Here is a 24,447-nt window from a genome sequence, read left to right as displayed (position 1 = left end):
CCATCCCTTCCATCCTATAGAGACGCACCAGAGATGCTTGGGGTTAGCTTGTATGTTCGTTTATTTTTTAAAAAATATATAGAGAAGAAAAAGAAAAAAAATAAGGTAATGCCAAAAAAAAGGAAAAAGAAAACAAAGGCGGTCAAATGCATTGGAACAAGTAAAACACAGGAGGCATCTCACAGGTGGTGTTGCACTAAAGTTTGCACTTTTTGGAGTGTCCATGAGAATCCCAAGGCCTGAAGCCTTCTGTTCCCGTGGCTATGGATCAAGAGTGGGGCTTAAATAATTTACCGGCGGGAGGGTGAATGCGGGGGGCTGGCTTGCTCAGAAAATCCAAATACTCCGAAGAGGAGGAGGTCACTGAGAGATGGACACTGCAGGAAAGGGGCTCTGGCCCTCCTCTTTGGGTTGCCTGCATTTCTCCCCCTCTTCAACCTCACTAGAGTGCACGATTTTTCTCTGGCCCTGGCTTTGCGCTTTATTTCTCTCCCTTTAGTGCTCTTCCCCTTTTCATCATCTTACTCAGGACTGCAATGAGCCATAGAGCTTAGTGACAAACTTCCTTGGACTTCTCTCTCTCTCTCTCTCTAACACTGTAATCTGTTTTCAGTCTAACCATCTCCATAAAACATATTTCCAAGTGTCAAAATTCTCCACACTTTTAGATATCCATCCAGTCTTTCTCTCTCTCTGTCTCTTTCTCTCTCCCTCCTTACTTACTGAGCAATTCTGGTTCTTTGAACACATGGACACTCCACAGTCTCCCTGAAGAAGGCCACTCCACCCATCTGCCTTTGGTCTTCTATTATCTTTCCTTGGAATTGTTCTCTTTTGTGCATGGATCTTCCATCAATCACAAGCAATAAGGTCAAGTGCTCCCTTCTGCCTGATGCATGATAATGACTTTCCTATGATGTAGATATTCCAAGAACACTCAAGTTCCTACAGATGAAGGAGCTGAGGGCAGGCATGGAAACCAGAATGTGGTTGGGGAGCAGGAAATTCCAGGATTTGACTGGGTCTGAAGGAGAAAGCTTAAGAGACCCAGCCTTCTTCCTTCACGTCTCCCCGCCCCACTTCTCTTCTGTTCCTTTTTTCGTTTTCCGCACACAGAAAAAAAAACGATAATGGAGCACTCCTTGTTAAGGTGAGTGCTTTCACTGTGATTTTTTTCCTGATTCCATCCGAAGTTGGGATGGAGTGGCGCTTTGATCTGATTGCAAAAAAAAAAGGAGCGGGGAGAAATAAAGAGACTCAACAACAACAAAAATGAAATGCAGGAAAACAAAAATAAACCTATTTTTCAGCAGATATATATATATATATAGAACAACAGGATCAGAACATTTGTTGGCGACCATGTGTGGGGAAATATTTCACCTGTAAGCTTCTCCTGGAGCAACAGAATATGGGGACACATTATTTAGCAGCAGAGTACGGGACATATTATTTTTCAAAGCAATGCTGCTGAGACAGACAAAATAAAAGCTTAAGGAATAGTGTCGCCGAGCTAAACTATTTAGAATCTGCATTTTCCAAGCCAGCATGTATTTGCATGTGATACTGTAAGCGACAATATTTAATGTTATATGCAAAAACAAAAGAAAAAACAACAACACAAAAAAGAACAACTACAACAAGAGAGAGAGGTATACTTTCCTTCTGGACTTGCAATGCCCTGCAACAATAAAAATCACCAAATTTAGCCAGTGCCCACTCCCCTGACCTGTTCCCATCCCGCAAGGGGGTTGGAGGCACCACACATTGTAGGAGCCTGGTGTATCCTAAAGGGCTTTTTCCTTCCCTGGGTATGGGATTATTGATGGCTGGCAAGGAGAGCTCTCTGTCACAGAGCAGAATTCAAAAGCCTCATGTTTGTAAGAAAATGTTTATAAATCTGAAACAATGCAAGAGGGAGGAGAATGTTGTGCACACTGTCAACTCATATAAGTAAGCCCCAGAGGAAAAGACAGGATGCAGCAAGGCTGGCATTTTATTATGTGAGTGTTCAGAGAGTTGGCCCAGCAGGACTGCAAAAAGCAGTGGTTTTGAAGGGTGGCCAAGCTGAAAACAGGAAGTGAGAGATGCTCTGATGTGTTGCAAACTCCATACACAGAGGCATTCTCTGTAGCTGATGTATTTTGGTGAAAGAATTCTATTTTGTCAGTGGGGTATAATACAGAGTGGCATGTTCCCTTTGTAGATGTTCTGGAAGATGGGAATCTTCAGTGCCTCAGCTACCATTAAAAACCGGTTCCCCAAGCAATTAGCAGTTGTAAAAGAGAAAAAAACCAAACAGCAAAGCACCACCGCTTGTTTGAAAAGTATAGGACCAATCTGACTGAATATTTTTTTAGGTGTGTTAAGATTTGCAAATTTGCACAGCTCCAGTTTTTCCAATTAATGCACTTTTGAAAAATGTAAAACTATGTTTTGTAAGAGGCTTAGGAAACGAAGAGTGAACTGTTGGAAGATGTCTCCTTACAGCTTTTAAAGAGAATTCCTCAACTTGGAAGTAGTTCTGGAGCTTGACTGAGCCAGTCATGGAGGCAGGGTGACCCCTGTGGCAGCCAAAATATTTTGTGTGTGGTCTGAAAGTGAGCTTAATAGGGGAGGATTCTGTCCTCAACCTTGTTGCTTGTTCCATAAACAGTCTTAAAAGTCGCTCTCTAGGAACGAATATTATGCGTAGCTGAAGTGATTGGTATCCCATAGTTCAGTGCTGATCCTCTTGCTTCTTGTTGGCAGGCCTTGCATTCACAGGGTAAAGACATTCATATCCTTGATGGCTGATGTGTGATAGCCAGAGTTGCACAAAAACAAGCTATCTTGTGGTTATGAAATGGCAGCTGGTAGGCACTGGCCAAACTGATTTATACGTTAACCATTATTTACTCCATGTAAAGCCTGTGCTAAATGCATCACATCTTCATCAGCATCTGATTAGCCTTATGGAGTACAGAGCTGGTCTATTAAATGTTGACCTTAAAGGTCATAGATACTTTGTTGTCATTAAACTTATCAACACCAGTAGCTGCATATCATTGTGGTGGCCAAGTGATCAGCTCTCAGAGAGCTTAGAAACCTTTCCCCTTCCACCACTACACATTTGATAAAACATGTTTTTTTGTTTATTTAAAATATTTCTGTCCCAACTTTCTATCTCTCCCAACAGGATGCCATGGCAGCTAACAAAAGTTACAGTACCACTGTAAAAATTCAAGAGCAAGATATGTTAAAAGAACATGTAGTTCCTTTCTCTTATGCTAACCAGACAGGAGCAAACTCATTTAGTTCAGACAGTGGGTGCTTAACCCATAGTCTGTGTCAAGCTATCCATAGTAAACAGTTACCAGTTCTTGACCAGTTGAAGAAGCTACCTACCATTCACATTTAAGAGATAAAATGACAAATACTCTTCTCTTATGCCTTCCATACTTTGATTCTCGTAACTAGTAGAAGTTCAAAATCTCCTCTTACTCATCATTGTAGCAGTATAAGTAGCCTGCTTTTTGTAGTTTAAGCTTATTACTCAAAGGATTTGGTCTGCTGTTGCCAAAGCTACATTTGTACCCATAAAGACTTTAGAAACCTTGGTGTTAAATGAGGAGCAATAAGACAAGCTAAAAGCAAACAGAAGAAGGCAACAGTATGTCCATTGAGAGAAGGACAGTGGAGACAAAACTTCATTCAGACAATCATATCTCAGCCAGATAAATCAAAATATGAATGAGGCTTGTGTCTGCACATGCAACCTCTTCCTCCATTCTCAGAGTATTGTAGTTAAACTTGGAATCCTTCAATTATTAACTGTATTTTTCCATTTCATTTGAACCAAGACACTATCATTATCATGTTCAGGACAGGACAGGACCTTAAGTCTCCTTCAGACTATGGTTTAAGATCCTGCTTGTTCCAAGCCTGGCGACCATAGTTTCCCAGTTTAGATGAAGTAGGAAATTGTGGTTGATTCACAATTTCATGGCTTGTTGTGGCACACCAACAGTGCAAGAACACAGGCAAAATGCTTGTATACATCTTGGCTTATTTAGCAGAGATATGATTGTCCAAAGTCAGCAATGGCTATTTTATTAGACATTTGTCTGCATTGTACCCAGTTGTAACATTTTTTCACAGTCCAAATTGATCAATTGAGTTATCTCACGTGAAAGTAACTTCTTTTTAATGCCCATAAAATAGCTCTCTTATAGATATAACCAAGGGGCTCCTGGGACTGATTTGAGGGTGTGGGAAGTCAGCCAACCTGAGAACCAATGACAGTCATGTGAATGAACCAGTTACCCATTATTCTGAACTTGGAAAATCAGGTTTGTTCTGTGGTTAGTTAAAAAAACCCAGGACCAAACTATGCATTAAAATCCTGGTTTATTAACTACCTGTTAGTTAGGCAAAATCACAGATTCCCAAATTTGGAAATAATGGGGAACTGTAACTAGTTCAAAAGTGGAAGTTTTTATCTTCTTTTTGTGCATGCAGAAAATGAAGAGAGGGGAGGGCTGGGTGTGCTAGCTTGAGCTTTGTGCAGGCTTGCTCTCATAACAAGCCATTGTTTGCTATCATACCTAGATCGGACATGGGAATGCATTTATGACAAATTATATCAGTTTATACCAATTAAACTCTCATAGCTCACAGGCACAAAAACTCTTTCCTGGGAATTGCAGTTGATTGTAAGGTTATTGGAAATTCTGTGTTAAGAGATCCTTATAAATCTTCCTCCATCTCTCAGTGCTATTGTCCCTAGGTTTCTTAGGGATTATGAACGGATATTAAACCAGTTCAGGTCTGTGGGGTGAATGCTTAGTTTGTTTTGTTTTGTTTTAACATTTCAGCCTTGATAATCCAGCTAAAGATAATCTGAATTTAGGATAATATAGTTGAAACATCAGTAAATAAAATACAAGAAAACAATAATATGAAATATAACCCCAACAAGAGCAGATTAAACACTTCAGTATAAAAACCGAACGCCTGTCTTCACTGCCCATCTGGAGGCTAATAAAGATGGAGCTGAGCTGTCTTTCCTTGGGAAGAGTGCACTCCAGAGTCCTTGTATTACAGCAGAGAAGACCTTGCTTATTGTGTCCACCTGCTGCACATCCAACAGTATGCCCCATAATTCAGAATGGCCATTGGGCACCTGCTATTTCTTATATGTGTGTGTGTTTGATTTCCAGACCACCTTTAGGGCCCTCTACTAAGGCAGCTACTAATTTATAAAACTCAATATATCACTAAAGTCAGAAACATATCAAAATTCCATAAAGCAGCAGAGTCTGTTTAAACAGCCTTGCATAATAACCTTTAAAATATTTAAAAATATTTCTAGCCAAGATAAATCCAATTTAAAACATCAGTACTCAATATCTGTCAAAAGGAAACAACTTAAAGCAAATTGGTCTTTGGAACCCATTTGAAGGCATCCCGCAAACATTGGGACCACAACAAAAGAGGCACTAACCCTCATGCCACCAACCTAATCAATCTTACTGACCAGGAGGGCCTCTGTAAATTACGGTAATCTCAGAGTTTGTATAGGTGAAAGTGCTAATTCAGATAACTGGGCCCCAAACCATTACAGCTTTAATGGTCGGTATCAAGTCTGAATGAATTTAACCAGCCCAAAGTCAATTCCAAGAGCTTCCCAGCTGAAGGATGGATAAAAGCATTGTTAGATGCAACCAAAACGTTGCCACACATTGTTTACATGTTTCTAACACACACCATAAAATACATACTCTTAGTTTGTTTCTTATAATCTATTATTTTTGCAAAAGGATTTCGGGGCAAATGACAAAACACAGCATATCATCCATTAGTCAGCTGATTTTAATGGTATTCGTAGAGATTCTAGTTGTCATTAATTTTAGGGTCTTGTTGTGTGGAATACGTTCATTATGTGCTAGCCTAGGGATTATTTACTTCCTCATAGGTAATTTAGGTTACAATTGTTCCTTTGGTCTAGTTAAGAGTGGAAGTTCTGTTGAAATCAGTGGGGCTATATTCTTACTAAATGTATTGCAGGATTAGAGCTGTGTTTTGTAGTTTGCGTAAACATCTCCTGATCTTGCTAACTATGCTCTCTCATCTTCATCAGCGTGTGATTGGCTTCTCAGCATCACATGCTATTGAAATCATTCCATCGGTAGAATGCTGCCATGATACTAGCAAATGCCAGCAGTGACATATAAGGCCTAGTTTACATCAAGGTGGTCAATCTGTATCTGGGCTGTACCAGTTAAGATTGCAAATTGGAGCTTCCTTGAATTAATGCCACATACAAAAAAATAAATAAATCCAATAGCGTAGAAAATTAGATGTCAAGGAAATGGGTTCTTCTAGCCAATATAGGTCCTTGATGATAGTTACATATCTGCGTGCAGCATTATTATTATTTTAGAGACAACCATTCAATTATGTGTCCCATTCCCTGCAGTCCAGAATGCTACAACCATTGTGAGAACTACCCATCAGATGTTCATAGAGGCAGTAATTCAAAGGACCATTTTTCTTAATGATCTTTCAAATCTCATATTTCTACTACCCTGGTTAGCAACTAGGTAGGACTACTTTAGGAAGGGAATAAGGGGTGTTGGGCCAATGCTTACATCCCTTAAAAGTGGTCTGTGAGCATGTTCTGTTACACCAATGCCACTTTCTTTACACATTTTATGACTTTAGGTTGCCTCTGTTCATCCTTCAGGGGGCTCGGCTTGACCCAGAAATGTCCAATTGCTGACCCGTTCTTTGTTTTCATCTAATTCTTATTGAGAAAGGAGCCTTGAGTCCAATAACAGGACCTTGGTTAGCTGAACCCTAGGGTTGCCATATTTCAAAAAGTGAAAATCCAGACATAAAAGTTTTAAGGAAATTCGCCAAAATCTACATTTCTGACAAGGATTGCCATACATCTGGATTTTCCCTGACATATGAGCAATTTCTGCCCAGACACTGTTTCCAATGGCCGAATACCAGCTATGTCCAAGAAATTCCAGATGTATGGCAGCCCTACTGAATCCTAACCTCTGAACTTGAGGACTTTGTGGCCTGTATTCTTCAATGCAGTCTGTTCTTTAATGCAGAATAGTAAAACCCAGTGTTATTGAAAGTACACATTTTGGCCTGTAGGGTTGTGTGTGATTAACTATTTCACTCTGATTATTCCCCCCCCCCTCCCTATTTTCTTAAGAGCTACCACTCCCTATTTGGAAACCCATCCATCTCACATACTATGCAAACATTTCCCCTGCTTCTGCAGAGGCACACACATCCCACTCCTCCCCAAGAATCCTGTCTAACCTCAACCTGTAACCCCCCCTCCCCAGATAGTGGAAGCTCTTTATGCAACGATTCCTATGCAAAAATAAATAAAAAAATAAATAGCTGGCTAGATTCAGGAGAGTGATTGGGAGCCCCTCTCCTCTGGCAAATTTGGGAGAGGGGTTAATTAATGCAAGCTCCTGTCTAAAATAAAATCCCCTTTGTGGTGCATTTTCCTCCTAACCACTTTCGGGCTGGGAAAATGGGGGGCAGTTTGTTAAGTTGGTCATATTGACCAAGATTTCCCTTTAAAGGACACACACAGTCCCATATTAAGTTGATTTAATAAATGTCCAGGTGTGTAACTGAGATAATGGGGTGGGGAGGCATTTGAGGGAAGGGGTGTGTTGACTAAGGCCGCAATCCTGTGGATTCTTACTAGGGAGTAGGTCCCATTAAACACAATGAGATTTCTAAGTAAACATACTTCGGACCCTGCTATACAAGTCTGCTCCCCTTTGATGTGGTGCCCTGCGCCACTCTACAATATTGATACCCTAAAACATAACTAAGCAAACAACAAGCCAGTGTGCTTTCTAACCTGCAGGTGCTCCTGCAGCATACGGCCTTCTTTATACATCATGGTAACTATAGATTTTCTAGAAATGACTCCCCACCACCACTTTAAAAGTTATATATGTAGGAGAGGAACGGGACTGGTTAACCTTGGGACTTCTGTGTGTTTTGCATTTCTGCACTTTAAATCCTGCCTCCCACTCACCTATCAGGGTTAATGGGCAATTTCCTTTCACAACATTTTCATTTGTTGTAACTGGTTTCCTTCATTTGTATGGTTTGGCTGGTTTGTGGGAGCTGATCTTCATGTTCATGAAGTACAGCTCTCCTGGACTATACTACTTCAGAATACAGTGGGGGGTTTTCAGGGGGCGGGTCAGTTTGCATAGGCTCATAACAGCCACTGATTCATCTGGGATGAGTACAATTGTCTCCAGGTGAGCAATGGGGGAGGAAAATTCTGCAAACTGGATTGAAATAGGTTCTTTGCTTTTCAGTCTGTAGATGGCTTACATGACTACGCATGAACATGACTGCTAATATTTATTTGTTGATAGTAAACTTTGTGGAGTTGGTTTGCCAGTTTGAATGCTCCCCCATTTTAAAAATTGTGTATCTGTAGAAAACTTAACATGTCAAGGAGAAGAGGAGCCTAGAATCAGCAACATGCTAGCTTTCTGTGGATTATTTTTATTTTGTTTTATTTATACCAGTCAAGCATTCTGAAGTAGTACAAGCCATCCTGCATCCTGAAATGGTGGAGTCCCATTAGAGCTGTACCATATGTGTTTTGCAAATTGGTTCTGAGTGCAGAGACTGAGATAATGTTGTAACAGCATCTCTACCCAGAAGTACCACAGACCCAACCTAGTAATATTGTCACTTTATTTGTATGTTCTCCTTTTGGGGTAGTTTCTTCCCTGCCCAGATGAAGAAACATAATTTTTCTATGAAAAAAAATGTAACAGCAACATCAATGTTGCTCTCACATTCAGTATGTTAATTTTAGTAGAATCGTCTCCTCTTTTTTAGTATTTCTTTAGAAAGCATTTGACACTTACATGGCAATAGAAATATGTTTTTTGCAGCTTCAAAATACCTTGATTTCTTTTCAATTTAAACAATTTTGGTTTCTAAATTCATTTTGTGCAATACAGGGCTCATCCAGACTTCTGTTTGCCCCACTGCTTTCCCCTGGGGAAACCCAGGCCTAGTACTTAATCTTTAGCACTCAGTTTGAGCACCTTTCTGGGCTGCAGAAGACAAGCAGAAGTGTGGATGAGCCCATAGTTGAGTTGCCAAAAAAAACCCCCTGCATTTTTAGGGGAATAAATGATCCATACATTTGAGTTGCCAAAAGAATGAAGCAAAGAATGTGGTTTTTTAATATAAAATATATATTCCAGGACATGGGGGAAATTAATAAAAAATAAAATGTGACCCCTTTTTGTAAGAAATATGGGGAAATGCTAGTTGTCATTGATATTTTCCACATGCAGAATGCTACCAGCTCTCATTTTTGCTTCAAAAACCAAAACATGTATGCAATTTTTCAAATTTTTGACATTTCTGACCCCTCCCCTTCTCCAAAGCAGAACAAAACAATCAAATTCAAGCAAGTTTAAGGTGTTTACACCTCCCCTGAGATTTTCGGGGGGGGGGATAAGTTATGATTTAAGAAATATTTTTTTAACTTGAGACATGTTGTGTTTTATTTTCCGTGTGCAAGAAGAGATGAAGAATGTTGTTTTATAAACTTGCACATAAAATATTCATAAATATGGAGGGCTGGAAATTTTAAAATTTGAAGAATGTCATGGGTTTTGAACAAGCTTCTACTATTAAAAAAAATAATCTGATTTGTTTTGGTTTTCATCCAAGCCAGACTGAGATGTTGTATAGAAGAGTATTGATGAAGAGCAGCCTAGTGGGGGCCAAGTTGTGAAGGAACTATCTGGCATCTGCTTAGGGTAGCATGCAGCCCATAACTGAAAATGTCCAGCTCAACAAAGACTATGGGGTTAATGGTGTTTTACACCAGTATTTCACCTGCATACCCTGGTGTTAAACTGGGTACAGAAAGTGCACTTGTGGTAGTTGTTTGGAGAGCGTTCTTTGTGTATGGTTGCCCGCAGGGCTTCTTTTGGCCAGAGCTCGGAAACTTTCCAGAGCACAGCTTTGGAACACAAAAATCAGTAACACCTCTGAGGATGCACGGAGTGCATTTCCTTCACTACTAACTACAATCCATCTCCAATAATCTGGGAGCTTCTGAGTCAGAGGGTGAGGCTTCTGAGAAGGCTTGTGCCCTGGCAGATCTTTTTTTAGGAGCTTATTTTAGAAAGCTTGCATGACAAATCTGTAGGTTGGTACAATGCGTATCAAGGTGAGAGTGCTTGTATGGAGAGGGTGTCCTTCATGAAATCTATGAGCCCCACTCACTGACTCAACTTTAGCCAAAACATGCCCCACAGTTATTGTAAAAGGTAAGGAGCCAGGCCCCCAACCTCCCTGTAATTCAAGCACTGTGTAGCCAAACAAACAGGAGAGACACAGTCTAAAGACCTAAGGAAGACTTCATATGTTAACAGAGAAGTGAAGCGCTAAAGCTCTCTGAGAATCATCCTCTGCCCTCCACATGTTTTATTCCAAAGTCCTAGTCAGAAGTATGGGAGCTTTAGATGATGAATTGGCAAGGGAAAGGCACCCTGTACATGTTAAGAGGAATTATTCACTTCAACCACTACCTGCAGTAGAAAAAAAAAACAATGCACTTGCAGCTAGGGCATTATAGGAGAGGAGTGAATCCCAAGGCCAGATCTCCAGCTCAAGGTGGACAGGCTCAAGCACTAATGTGAATGTGAGTAAATGTCCCCAGGCAGTGCATGTGGTGGTTGTGAGTCAGTCTGAGGTGGTTCTAGGATTGTGTGTTGTTGGCCCAAAGATGGATGCTAACAGCTGCCCACTAAGAGTGTGCAAGAATAAGCATGATTTATTTCCACTGTATGGTCTTAAGGTAGAAACAGCCCAGGACTTGAATGTCTGAAGCAGAAAATCCAAATGGTTCCTTCACCCCATGATTGTGAAAATAGTAAAATAAATAATTGACAACATATTGGTATTTATCTACGTGCCAGAATGTGCTGACTGCTTTGTCCTACGGGTGGTAGTTAGAAGCAGGCCTTGTAGCAATGAAGCATAAAACTGACCATGAATGATGACTGAAATTTCTCATGCAAATCTCTGCCTTTGATTGAATATGGGTATTAGTGGAATAGTCCATTTGATCTTTTAGCCATTAGTGTAGGAGTAATTTGTATTTATGTCACTCTTTAGAAGGAAAGTAGTCTTTCAAGTCTTCAATGGCAGACTAGACCACATCTATTCAATTTGATGGATTAAGTTCACCCAGTAGCTGGAAACAGTTCTGATCAAAGGTGGGCTGTTTTATTCAACATCCTTTAGCTCTGCCAAACTATGCCCTGTGTCTGTGTGCCTGTGCAACTGTCTGGGTGTGTCTGCTACAAGACAATCTCTCCTTACTTTTGCTAAGCTGGATACCTGCATCTAGGTGCATCCCCAAGGTGGGTGGTGGGAGGGGGGGAAATATACATGGATAAAACCCTGATTCATTCTGGAGGTACAGGGGACAGAGTGCCCTATTCTCTTGCAAATGGTAGGGGTGATTGAGGCCTTGGAAGGGGAGGGGAGAGTAGACAGCAGGTGCTTGAGAGGGGCTCCTACCTTTCAGCACTGCTTTTCCCCAATGCTGGATTAAATTGGGAGCAAGGGTGAGATATGGAGGAAAGACGGGTGATTTCAGACTCAGGTTGGGTGTGGGCGGGGGGAGTGTGGTTTTGCCCCATGTTGGTGGGGGTGTGGCTTATTGGGGGGGAAGGTTGATTATGTTTGGCAGAGGATGGTGCCAAAAGAGGGGAAGGAGGGGTGGGCTCAGGGATGGTGGGGGAGGGACACAGAGCTATTTTTTCAAGCAGATGTAATATAATAATTATAATAATAAAATTTAGAAAGTGATGCTATTTTTTCACAAATCCCTCTTTTTCCCTCTTCCAGTTGCCACAGCAACATTTTTAAAAGTCCTGTACTGGAGGCATAAGGATTTCCCACGGGGCCAATCGAGGGAGAGAGGACCACTGAAAATGTAGGGGGTGAAGGAAGAGTATTATTTTGCCAAAAATAATAATAATGTAAGAGAAAGATTTCTTTGTGGTTTTCAAAGTGTTCTTCTCCCAAATGTGAGTGATCTTTCTTCTGCTCACACTGAGCAAAAATATTAAATCATGTCAATTGCTCAAGAGGAACAAAACAAACAAACTTTTATAATTTTTTTTATTCACCCAAAACTTTTCATTCTCTGAAAATGTGCAATTTGACTTTAAAAAAAAAACAAAAAACTTTATCTACGCTCAATCCCAAAACTGAAACTTTAATATGGAATGCTATATTTTAATGCCTTGAAACTTGAAATTATTTTTTACTACTTTGTCATTATAGGTGACCAAAATAAATAAACTAGACCTGGAAAAAAAATTTAAATCCTAAACATTAAGTTTTCAGGAATTAAAGTGTTTAAAAAACAAACAACCAACAACATTTCTTTGATCATTCCAAAAAGAAATTGGACAGGAAAATTTCAAACAGTTCAAGAGAGAATTGTAAATGTGGGGGAGATGAACATTTCTCTGACACACACAACAGAAATGCCAGGGTCTTTATTCTACCCGACACCCCGTGGTATTTCCTTCCTTCACATGCAATTCATGTGCCAAAATGTTTTGAATTCTCAAATGAATGTTGAACTGTTACGTGTTGGGAGGCATTTGGTGGGGCTGGAGGGTCAATGGGGACAACATACACACTTGTATTAATGTTCCGAACCCCTTATCCCTTCTGTCTTTGTTTCATTCTTTATTTCTTCATGCTTCTCCACCTCCCGCACAGCCTCATTCTTCCTTCATTCTAGAGGAGCTGCCCTATTAGACTGTTGCAGCAAAACCAAACCAACCAAGAGTCTTGTTGTGGCACCTTAAAAACTCAATATAAGTTCGCTATAAATTCATGTCTTTAGTTTCAGTAATCCCAATTAACTGTCATGGGCTTCCCCCAAAAGAATCCCAGAAAATTTTAGCTTGGTGAGACTCTTCCACCCGACTCTTGTACTTTCATTACTACAATTTCCCAAGACAGAGGGGAAGATTATTAAACTAGTTTCTGTCTTTGGTGTAGATAAGAGCTAACAAATTTATTGTGATGGATGCTTTCTAATTAAACAGGGCAGTCGCCTGTACAAGTTCCTGCTGCAATAAACTGTTGTCTTTAAGGTGTCACAAGAATAAGATTCTTTGTTATTGTTTTGCTAGGTCACACGGCCTCCTTATTGTCCTCTTGACAGGAAATTATTTCTAAGAATTTAAATTTTGCTCATTCATTCCATTCACATCCAAACCATTCTCGGTTCCAACGAAATAAGCAAAGTATGTTCTCTTTCCACTCCCTCCCTGCACCCCAACTTGCCTTTCAAAGGACTTGAAGATGAAAAGACAAGACAAGAACACAGGCTTAGAAAGAAAACCCACAAGTGAGGAACTGGTGACTTGCCTCTGTTCAGCTCTGGGCACTGGTATCTGTGGAAGGAAACAGACTGTTCCACATATAAGTATTCCTAGCTAGATGGGCACCTGCATGTGCAACTAAGTGTTCCACATGCAGTTCTGTCCTCGGATCTGGTAGGAGAACCTCTTTTAAAAAGCTAACATCCCAATGATTGACTGCTTTGGAGGTGGAGCATGGATTCACTTACCCTTCCATGCCAAATAGCAAATTGGTAGGGTTTCTCGTTCTGCTTTTAAGAGCTGAATGTGCACAGCCCCATTTCTGCACATGCTCCAGGGGATCCCACAGAACAACTTCTGGCAAAATGCATCAAGAGTTTGCAATCCTGTGTGTGCACAGAAATTGTGTCTGTCTGTGTATATACATATGCACACAGACGTACACAAGCATAGGGCAAAGTTGCTGCACACGCATACATACTTGCGCACACAGGGGTAATAATAAAAGAGTACAGTTGCAGTTTGCATGGATAATCTCTCTCTCTCTCTCTCTCTCTCTCTCTCTCTCTCTCTCACACACACACACACACACACCAAAAAAAACCACAGTACTAGAGACCCATGTGAGAAAGCATCCCGTTTTTCAGAAAGGCAACAATCACATTGGCACTGAGCACATAAGCATAGGTAATAACTTCCACACAACCATTTCTCCAAATACACATACATTCCAAAAGATGTGCACACCATCAGAAAACAAAAGTGGTTTGCATACACATCGTGTCTCACCAAAGCTATCAGCACATAGGGCCCCTCCAGAAATTCTTTTTATTGCTCATTCATGACAATTTGTGCCCCTGATGCTATTAAGGCAGTCACACGTGATCCCGCTTTCAGTATTGTTTGTCCCGACAAAGATTTTGTGTGCAATCACACTGCTTCATTTCCAAGCAGTGCATAGCTTATAACTTCCTCCTGAAATCCCATAGCTTTCTATACCCCAAGCGTTCTGGTTTATTTTTGTCCCAGCTTTGTTGCATGATTGCCCTTTTGGCCAGCAATAATGTGGTAACATTGGGGAAGCATTGCAGAGCAAACTAAAGCAGAATAAACCTACCACTAATGTACTATTGTGTCAAGAACATGTTGCAGAACATACCTACAATAAAAACAACCATCTGGAGGGTCCCTATATGTTATATAAAGCAGCCCAAACCAATTTAACTGCTATTATAGCTGCTCCCAAGATTCCCGGGTTGATACTTTTTGATGTGTTGAATGTTCACAGTTTGACCTTCTCAATAGGGTTTCCAGCTTTTTCAACTATTCTCTCTAGCTGTGTCCTAAACAAGAGCTTGATCAGCAACTGGCAGGCAGCAGGGTGGCCACATGTCAGACTTTACAGAAAATATTCCTCTATTTGGAGGGATGTCTAGTCCTAGTTCAAAGCTTTTTAAAAATCCTAATAAGGAAAGCAGCAGGGGCCTTGAAGTGGCTGGTCAATTTTTAACACCTGGACAGAAAACTCAGCAGGCACATGGGTTATGGTCTTCCTAATTTTGGTGAGATATGTTGTATTTAGATTTAACTTATAGTAATTATGTCTAAATTTGCATCTATATATCTAAAGTAGCAGTTTTAAATTTAAACAAACCTATACCCCTTTTGTCCTCTGTTTTGGACAACATATAAGGGCCCACCCTAGCAAGCAATAACATTTATGTCCATAATTACCAGTGCCAACTGAAAATTTGGAAATCCAACTTACTTAGCTGCTGTTAAAAAAATCACTTGTTGAAGGAAAGGGTTTTTTTTAAAGAAGCAACTAATTTGCATTTGCAGTGTAATAAATGTATTGTCTAGATGACCTGCATAAACTGGTTTCTCTGCCATGGCTTCCCACACTGTCAGCTGAGTAGAGTAAGAAGAGGCCAAAGCTCTCTTAACAGAAATAAAAAATTAGTAGCCTCTTCAAAGTACAGTTCTCTGAGGTCCATGGAAGAAGCCATGGCCATTAAACCTATTTATTACTGGTTTAGGTTGTAATACACATGTGTCCCCTAGGGATATACTTGAAGAAACATTCATGACTGGGTAATCCACACTCAGTATTCACACACTGGGCAACACACAGAAGTGTGTAGCCCATGCATTTACGCACAAACCAGCACATCTATGCAAAGCATGGGCTGATGGCCCTCACACTTGCCCACATAATTCTGACTCACATTCTCAGGGCATATCCACACTATATTTTTTTAAAATCAGTTATAACAAAGATTCGGATGTCATGGCAACCCCCAACGAATTCTGGGAACCGTAGTTTGGTGAGGGTGCCGAGACTTCTTTGTTAGAGATCCCTAGCCCCCACATAAAACTCCAGTTCTCGGGTCCCCTGGGGAGGCAGGTGTTGATAATGCCCACTCTCAACACAGATATAAAGAAAGCATATATATACATGTACACCCACAGTCAGAGAGTAGCAGGACCCCACAATATGCAAACCATCTAGCCGGACATGTGCACCACATCACCACAACTGCTTCAGTCCCACACTTTGCAGCTGTTTCTTGTGGGCCATTGAGTTTTCCCATTGCTGGGCTGGGCTACGGGGACAGAAAGGCAGCCATTTTGGACTGCAATACAAGGAGGCAACGTTGCTCCTCTTTCAGAGACCTTTATGCTGCTCCCTCCATCGCACACATGCTCTCCCTTGTGGAAGAGCTACCGCCAGGTCAATCTCATACAGAAAGCAATAAACCAGCCCCCATTGCCAGCCTGTCCCAATAAGGGAGAGGCTCTCTGTACACAGCAATGCACTCTCACACTCTGCCTTGTGGCGACAGGACAGCACGGGGCATCAATTGCATCACATCACCCTCTCTCCAAAGCCAGCCAGTTTGACAAAGCCCCTTTCATCCTTCTCACCTATGCCCTTTTCTCCTTCCATTGTGGCTTAGACTCAACTATCCCTTATCATTCTAGCTATTCCTTCTCAGTCACAGCCAGCAAGCCCCTATTTTCTCTTTCCGCTCATCCAGTCCAACATATACCCATCAGTTTACCCAGCCAATTGTCCATGGCCCACATATTTTCCCATCCACCTTTCTAGTTTCCTTCACATTTCTCCCCCCAAGTCAATCCAGCTCAAACATCACATTAAATCAGAATGTATTTCATCAGTAATTTCACCAAAATATGTAGGAAAGCCAGAGACCTAAGTTGCTGGCAATCTCCCATATTTTATCCATCCATGCCACATGGGTTCTTAAAGTGACTCAACAATTCTTCTGTCTTTATGAAGTCATGCACATCATATTCTCCAAGGCTGATCCATCCTCGTAACAGATTTGTACGTGATCTTGGTGATACTGGCTCCAGTTTGCACCATGGCTACGGTTTGCATCCACTCCGTCATAATCTATTCATGCGTTCTGTTGGTGAACATCGTCATTAAGCATTTGTCCATTTTTCCCTTCCCATTTTTCACCTCTCTAGTCCTCCTTCATTAACTTCTTCACATGCACTCTGATGCCTCATTTGTCTTGTACTGCAATTTGCCCAAGAGAGGGAGGGATTAACCAGCGAAATCCAGGCCTGTTGAACCTAGAAGGAGCAACTGGGCCAGACTGGTTTTGGTTGCTCACTACCACCCACCCTTGCATCCTTCCATTAACATTCAACTCTGGTGCTACAAGGGACTCCTGGATGAGGGTTTGGGCCTGTGTTCCCCTGAAAACTCTGTTAAGACCTGGCCCTGCCTCCCATCCCTTTGCATCTCCCCTTGATGGAGATAGAGAGGGAGGTGCATCTCACCTTTTTCCCATTCACAGTGATCTTTTTATTTCTTCTCTCATTTTACATTTCATCCACTCTGCTTCCCCACCAACACTCCATCCTCCCCCCCCCAACCCTTATCGTCCCCTGGTCTTTGGTCTCTGGGACATTATACTGTCTGCATGAGCTGACATGCCGAGGTTACAGCATGTAATAAAATTATTTCCTTTTCATTTAAAACTTTCAAAAAAAAAACCCAACAACCTGCATCCAGAGTATTATTCACAGGTGGAAAGAGGGTTGGAGGGAGGGACATGGAAGAAGGAAAGCTGGCTTGATGGTGCAACCTGTACTATTTCCTCTTTGTTCCTCTGTTGGCCAAAGAAGACAAGATGACTGCACAATAGGTAAACACCACCCTAGAATACCAGCACCATCTAGGGGATTCTTCCCTAATCAGCAGAGGAAGAAGATTAACACATGTAGTGCCTGCAACAGATGACAGCTGGTTGTGGTGTCTGACCTGGAAGAGGATTGCAGGCTACAGGAAGTGTCCCCTTGCCTGCCCTTTGCTTTGAAATTTTAAGGTCTTTCCAGATCGGAGGCTGGGGTGGGAGTGGGAAGCACATGCTATTAAGTGCTAAATAAAACAATAGACCCAGCACCTATGGCACATCAGTCCCCACACCTTGTTGCTGTGGAAGATAGGCATTCCATTGCAGGGGATCAAGAGTGTGTGACCTCTTAAAAAGGGGGTGGGACTGGTTAGACTCAGAAATAATGACTGGCCAAAAAACACTCTTCATGGTTGTTTGGGGCATCATCATTGGGGATTTGAACCTAGGACTCTGGGCCAACACTTCACAGGTTCCTATTACTGCTGCAGCTGTGGCAGGGGGCTGCATCTTCCCTTCAACACAGCCTTGCAGACTGAGTGCAGAGAAAATGTGATTTTTCACATTTCACATTCACATAGTAATGCACTGGTTGAGGTTACAGTATTTCAAATGTGAAGAAGTCGGAGGGCCATGGATAACTGTTCCACAATTCCTCTGCAAAATCACCACCACCAAGGAATACCCTTATCACCCAACAAAGAAATGATTCACACATACAACCAAACAAACCACAGCTTGGCTCTACATGAACAAGCCTAGCAGCACTCAAGCTTATGTGCTCCCTCCTTCCCTCTCACACATACCAGCTCCTTTCTTGATCTGTCCAAACCATTAAACACTGGTTTCTGATCCTGTTTCACAGGGAAAGTACAAACCATATTTTGCCAGTTCAGGCAAACCAGCCAACAATGGTTTGCCATAAACCAACGAAGAGGTAGGTGGGGATGCCACCTCTTAAAGATATATTTGCCTTTTTCTGTGATTGGTTTTGACTGCATTGCAATTTTCCAAAGCAATCTTACTGCTTTTGAGGAGTTGGGCTATTTTTCCTGGATCAAAGAAAAACTCTGGGTGCAGACTTCTGCAGGAACTCTCAGCTAATTTGCAAGTGAGTAATGACAAAGCTGAGCTGCAATGGAGGGCCTGCGAACATCTATCACCCACATCTGTTAGGCTCAATGAAGATCACACATGGCAGTCCAAATCAACTCAGTCTCAACCTTTGCTTCCATATGGATGTTGCCACCCCACAGGATCCAACATCTGCAGTAGGGGTGACTTTTAGAAAAACCAGTGTTTAATCTCTACAAATGAGGTGCTGTAGTCCAAGCACCCCTAGGAACTATCATCTGGGAATGCCTATGTATTGCTCAGAAAATGGCCAAGTTGTTGCAATACCTTAGAGATGCTATACCATTTAACATGGAACCAGCAAATCAAATGGAGCCTGTCAGCCACCTAACTCACTTGTCACCAGGAGCTCATTGACCTGCTGATTTTTTAGAATCACATATAGTGGAGAGACATTGACAGGCAAACAGCAGGCCACACGATACACGGCTGCTGAGAATGATTAGCTGGTAAGTTATGAGCTGCACAGGCCTGCATTTAAGCATAACCCAGATCTAAAGTCAAGCAAGTAGCATCTCTGCACAATTTCTAGCCTATCCGTTTAGATTGCTTGTAGCATCTGAGGATTGGGCAGTCTCATCACATTGACTTTTTACCTTACCCAAGTCAGTTCCAGCACCTTTTCCTGCCCTGACATTGATGCTTAACAAAAGTGTTTATATATCCAAGTGCCACTGAACAGATCACACCAAGGGATCCCCCATTGACAAAGATGTCCTCGTTTTGAAACTCATTATTCAAGCCCTTGTAAAGTTTCTGCATCTCACTTGGCTTTCTTTATCCTGCAACTGCATCAAACAGCTGCTGGGAGGCTGCCCGACAGACTGGACCACGTCTACACAACGCATTATAATCTGTCTTGAAACTGGTTTAATTCTGGCTCCCCAGCCTGACCAAAGGATTGTGGGAATGCTTTGCTAAACTGCTCTTAAGTTTTGCATAAAATGTGAGTCTGAAGGTTAGTTTGGTTCAGAGCCATTGCAAACAGGTTTTGAAAACACTTTTTTAAGTTTGTACCATAGACAAGGGATAGTATTCAGTGAAGTCAGGCTCACCGCACACACTGATATTAATTAAGTTGAGTTAGCAATATCTATTCACTTCAATGGGTCTTCTCTGAGTAGTACTAGTGTTGGATACCACCTATGGTATATTTGCTCAGCTGCTTATGCTGCTTCATAACATCTTCTACCGCAGTGCTATCAACCCAACTTGGAACAGTCGCCTTTTTAAAAGCGGCAGCATCAGCACCATCAACAAAGATTAGTCCACAGCAGGGATGGCTGCTGCGCACGGGGACTGGGAAAGCAGAATGCAGAGAGTCCAATAGTAGGCAGAGCTGGAGCCAATGAGAAGCAGAGCCAGCTAACTCTAGCTTTAAGTCTTTCAGACTAAGGAGGAGAAAGCTAACAGCCAGTGGCACCTCCTGGAGGTTGGAGGTGCAGTATCCCATTTGTCCTAATGGACCAGCCTCCACTCCTACACAGGCCTATTTAATTCTTTATAACATCAGTCACTACGCAGAAGCAGCAAAACGATCAAATATATAAGTACTTCTGAGGAAACTGGGGTAGGGGTGGGGGGTGGGGGGAGAGCTATGCCACCTATGCAAATGACTCCTCTGCCTACCCTAAATGGCACCCTTGAATGGGATCCCAAGCTTTACGGGAGACAAATTCGTCATCTCTGCCCTTGTTTTTGAGCCAGCTGTTTTTATTCTTTAATGAATCGGCTCCCCCATTAAATGGATTCTGCGTCCTTCCAAGGGGCCCCGGTGGAATTGGGATGCTTCTGTGGTTAGCAAAGAGGCTTCTGGGCCTCCCAGCCACCGACGGGAAATGGCTTTTGGCTGGCAGCACAGGAGGACTGGCCACTTGCCAAATCCCTTGATCTATGCCAGGAACTCCTTGAGCCCAGCCACGGACAAGGATATTGGCAGAGAAAAACGCAGACAGATTGTAGGGGGAACAGGAGCGGTGAGGACAAGGGCCTGTCAGAATTGGTGCCCTCCAGATATGGAAAATACTGCACACGCACCTCCCTCGGAAGGGCACGTGTAAACCAGGCATTATGAACTAGTTTAAGGATGCAATGCCATACACAATTAAACACATTTAAGCCTCATTGAACTCAGCAAGATTTAACTTCTGAGGGGACTTACACAGAATGGTATTGAAATGCTAAGCTTGGCTGTCGTGGCCGCACCAGCTAAGGAACTTTAGGAAACCTGAGTTTTGTGAAGAAGCCAGTAGAGTTTCCAACCACAAAATTATTTCAGCTACATACTCAGTACTTTTGCATCCAGGTTCATTATCTGGTACTTGGTTGAATGTCAAGTATTTAAAATCTGGTGGTTTTTGCTGTTAATAAATATACAATGATGCTCCTTGGATCACAAGCACACACACACACACACCTTACCTTTTTTGATAGGCCATCTAAACACTATTTTTATAAGGCTATGATGCAGAGGAAGCTAAAATGGGGGACAAATCAGGCCAAGGAACTGAAGCATTTCATTAAGAGACATTCTTATCTTTCCCCTCATAATTTGAACACAGGTTAAATGTGCATGCCAATCCTGGTCAGAGCCTCTTAGAAGCAAACTTAAAACATATTGCACTCCACTAGGCCCCAAATGCTGGCTCACCAGGAGGAGATCCCTCTAATCTTCCACCTCCAGACCAGCCTGAATCCAACCTGCTACGGATGCTGACCAGTCATTAAAAAAATAAAAAATCAACAACTACAAGTTAGAAGTGGCCAAGGATCACGAACACACAATTCTCAGCACTATCATACAAAAAAAGGAAATTCTGGAGCAACCTATGTCAACTGAGCTTCAAAACTGTTGGGAAATGCCTCAGCCATACACAGTATATCCAAAGAGAGCTGAAGGTGGCATGGTTGAAACGTCATTTCCTCACAGTGTAGGTGCTCAATTACAGTGGTACCTCGGGTTACATACGCTTCAGGTTACATTCACTTCAGGTTACAGACTCCACTAATCCAGAAATATTACCTCAGGTTAAGAACTTTACCTCAGGATGAGAACAGAAATTGCGCGCCGGCAGCGGGAGGCCCCATTGGCTGAAGTGGTACCTCAGGTTAAGAACAGTTTCAGGTTAAGAATGGACCTCCAGAACGAATTAAGTTTTTACCCTGAGGTACCACTGTATTTCCATGGACTGGCCAAAACAGATTTTCCCACCCGAAGGTGCAAAACCTGTGAATACAATAATGCTCACCAGGCAATTATGCTTCTATGATACAACTTTCAACTCACCTGGCAAAAATCTTCTCGACTCCTGTTTTACGTGTGCTCTTAATCCGACTTCAAATAAGTTCCAGGCTATTTTAGGAGTCTTGAGGCCTAGTTCTGCAGGCCAAAGCAGACATGAGGGTGCAACCATCCATACTGCCTGTACTGACTGAAGCTGGAGTGGGGAAATGGTGTGTGTGTGTGTGTGTGGAGAAATTGTATTCTTGCTGTTCTCTGTAGCTTTAAGGCTAAGCAATTTCCCCTCACAGTCCCACTTCAGTATGGAAAGTAAGCCAGGCTTAGAGAATACAGTATTGCTTAAAGCAACAAGAGTGTGGAAAGGGAAGGCTGGAATGGGAGACACGGTCTGCTCCCCTAACAAATATGAATCTTTTCATGTAAAAAACAGGCACCCACCAACGCAGCCCTGTTTTATATGTAAATGAAGCCAGACAAACTGATAAACCATATGCAGCTATTACAACTGGTACAGTCCTCACAGAGGCAGTAACTCTGTGCCTGGGTTGTACCACTTCAGGTGGTAGTTCGCATAACTCCGTACAAAAGGTTTTTTAAAAAAAATCTGTAGAAAACTTGCATAGCAGCAAAGAAGAGTAGGATAGATCCCTAGTCTTGCTGACACTGTCAGGTTTCTACGTGTAGGTCTGTTTTTGAGAGAGGAAGAACATTCAGTCATGGTACCTGTAGACTGGAATGGTACAGTCCAGACACCGACTAACCATGGTTGGTGGGGTGTGGGGTGGAACAAGGCTTAGGAACTGTAGCGTCTCGCTAAGGTTTACGGAGAGGATATACTGGACGCCACAGGAATCATAGTTCCCAGATGCATTGACACATTCCTCTCCCTCCCAGGAGGAAACGGAGGGGACAAGCCCTTTACAGCTTCCTAGCTTCCTTGTTTTTGCTCCTTCGTTTGTGTTCCTTCATAGCTAATTAAATGTCTTAGCCCAGAGGGGCTGAGTTAATGAGAACTGAGTGCGCTGGCTCCCCAGAGGGATTCTGGTCAGATTTCTCTCTGTGTTTTACACACACACACACACACACACACACACACACACACACACAACCAGCTCTGCCAATGCAATTAAATTCTATATTGCACAACAAAGGTGAAGATATGTTACAACCTGCTATTATTAGATACGGACATTTCTGAACTAAGGCAGGAGACTTAACAGGCACTTACACACGTACTCCTCACTTAGGTCAGTCCAGTTTTTAATTTGATGAGGATAGTCAAACAAAAAAATAAAAATAAAGATTTTGAGCTTTGACCAGCCCTCTGGGAACAAAGGGCCCATTTATGAGCAGCATCTGCGGTGACGGCCATCTCTACAGCCCGTGTGGAGCCATGCCTTGATGTGAGAGCCCAGCCCCTGTATTTTGGACCTCACTATCAACAGGTTTAAAAATGGAGGGGGCTACACTACAACATTAAACAGGTGAAAATAGAGACACGTTTGTAACATGCTCTAAAGAACCACTGTCCACTGAGCAGCCCACCACAAGACACACCGCTAAAGGATCTCCATCTCCTATAAAGTTATACGCTGAATTGATTTCCTGTGTAGTTGCCTGGGGGAAAATATATATGTATAATTGGCCCACAATTGGTTCTGAACAGTTAACATTTTACCTCAGAAGCAGCTGTAGAGGGTGAAATTGCAGGCTCTGTGCTGAGCGGGTGTTGGACACTGGAGATGATGCAATGTGTCTTCCCCCAGTTTCTTGGGAGACAAGCCATATTCACACCACACATCCAAAGCACGACGATGCCACTCTCGGCAATAATTCTGGGAGCTGTCGTTTGTTAAGAGTGCTGAGAGATGTTGGGAAACCCCAATTACCATTTCCAGAGTGGTTTGACAGTCTATCCCTCTTCCCAGAGAGCTATGGGAATTGTCCCTCTGTGAGGGGAACAGGGGTATCCTAACAATAAAATCAAGAAGAAATGTAATAATATGGCCAGTTTGAATCAATGTCCCAAGCAAGCAGGGTCGCTGTTGTTTTAAGTGGACACAAAATGTGCAGTTGAGAAATCTGCGCAGTTGGGAAGCTGATAATGTGCAGTTAGGTAAAATGGGGGCTGGGAACAATATATTATAGGCATATAAGTGTGTTTAGCACTTAAATAATAGGAAATGTCAGGGACAGCATGCACACAAATCACACAGGGTAGTAAAGTGCAGCTAGTTTCCATACTTAAAACAAACTGCCCCCACCCATATTAAAACACTTTCTTATTTTGGGCCAGGACCTCCTCTTCTTTGCTTTCAACTTTGGGCAGTTAACTTTATTGAACTAAGGCAGATTCGTAAATGAATCACTGCTGTAGAGTAGAGAATAACGACTGACTCCCATGGGGAAACTGCCATTGATACAAGGAGCAAAACACACACAGTGCTTGACGGGGAATTTGTGCAGT

The 24,447-nt window shown here is 42.2% G+C and overlaps 2 long non-coding RNA genes across 2 annotated transcripts; one reads left to right on the top strand and one right to left on the bottom strand.

Moving 5' to 3' along the window:
• Positions 1–19: 19 nt before the first annotated feature.
• Positions 20–12,202, top strand: LOC309355339. Its single transcript, XR_014162503.1, has 2 exons — positions 20–10,787; positions 10,819–12,202. It is a non-coding gene; the product is annotated as an uncharacterized lncRNA (long non-coding RNA).
• Positions 7,748–22,998, bottom strand: LOC309355341. Its single transcript, XR_014162504.1, has 2 exons — positions 22,026–22,998; positions 7,748–16,867 (listed from the first exon to the last, which is right to left on the bottom strand). It is a non-coding gene; the product is annotated as an uncharacterized lncRNA (long non-coding RNA).
• Between the last annotated feature and the right edge of the window lie 1,449 nt (positions 22,999–24,447).

Source organism: Podarcis melisellensis (assembly GCF_964234715.1).
Source record: "Podarcis melisellensis genome assembly, chromosome: 13".
NCBI classification, from domain to species: domain Eukaryota; kingdom Metazoa; phylum Chordata; class Lepidosauria; order Squamata; family Lacertidae; genus Podarcis; species Podarcis melisellensis.
The sequence above is the reverse complement of the archived record's forward strand: the minus strand, read 5'-3'. Positions and strand labels throughout refer to the sequence as shown.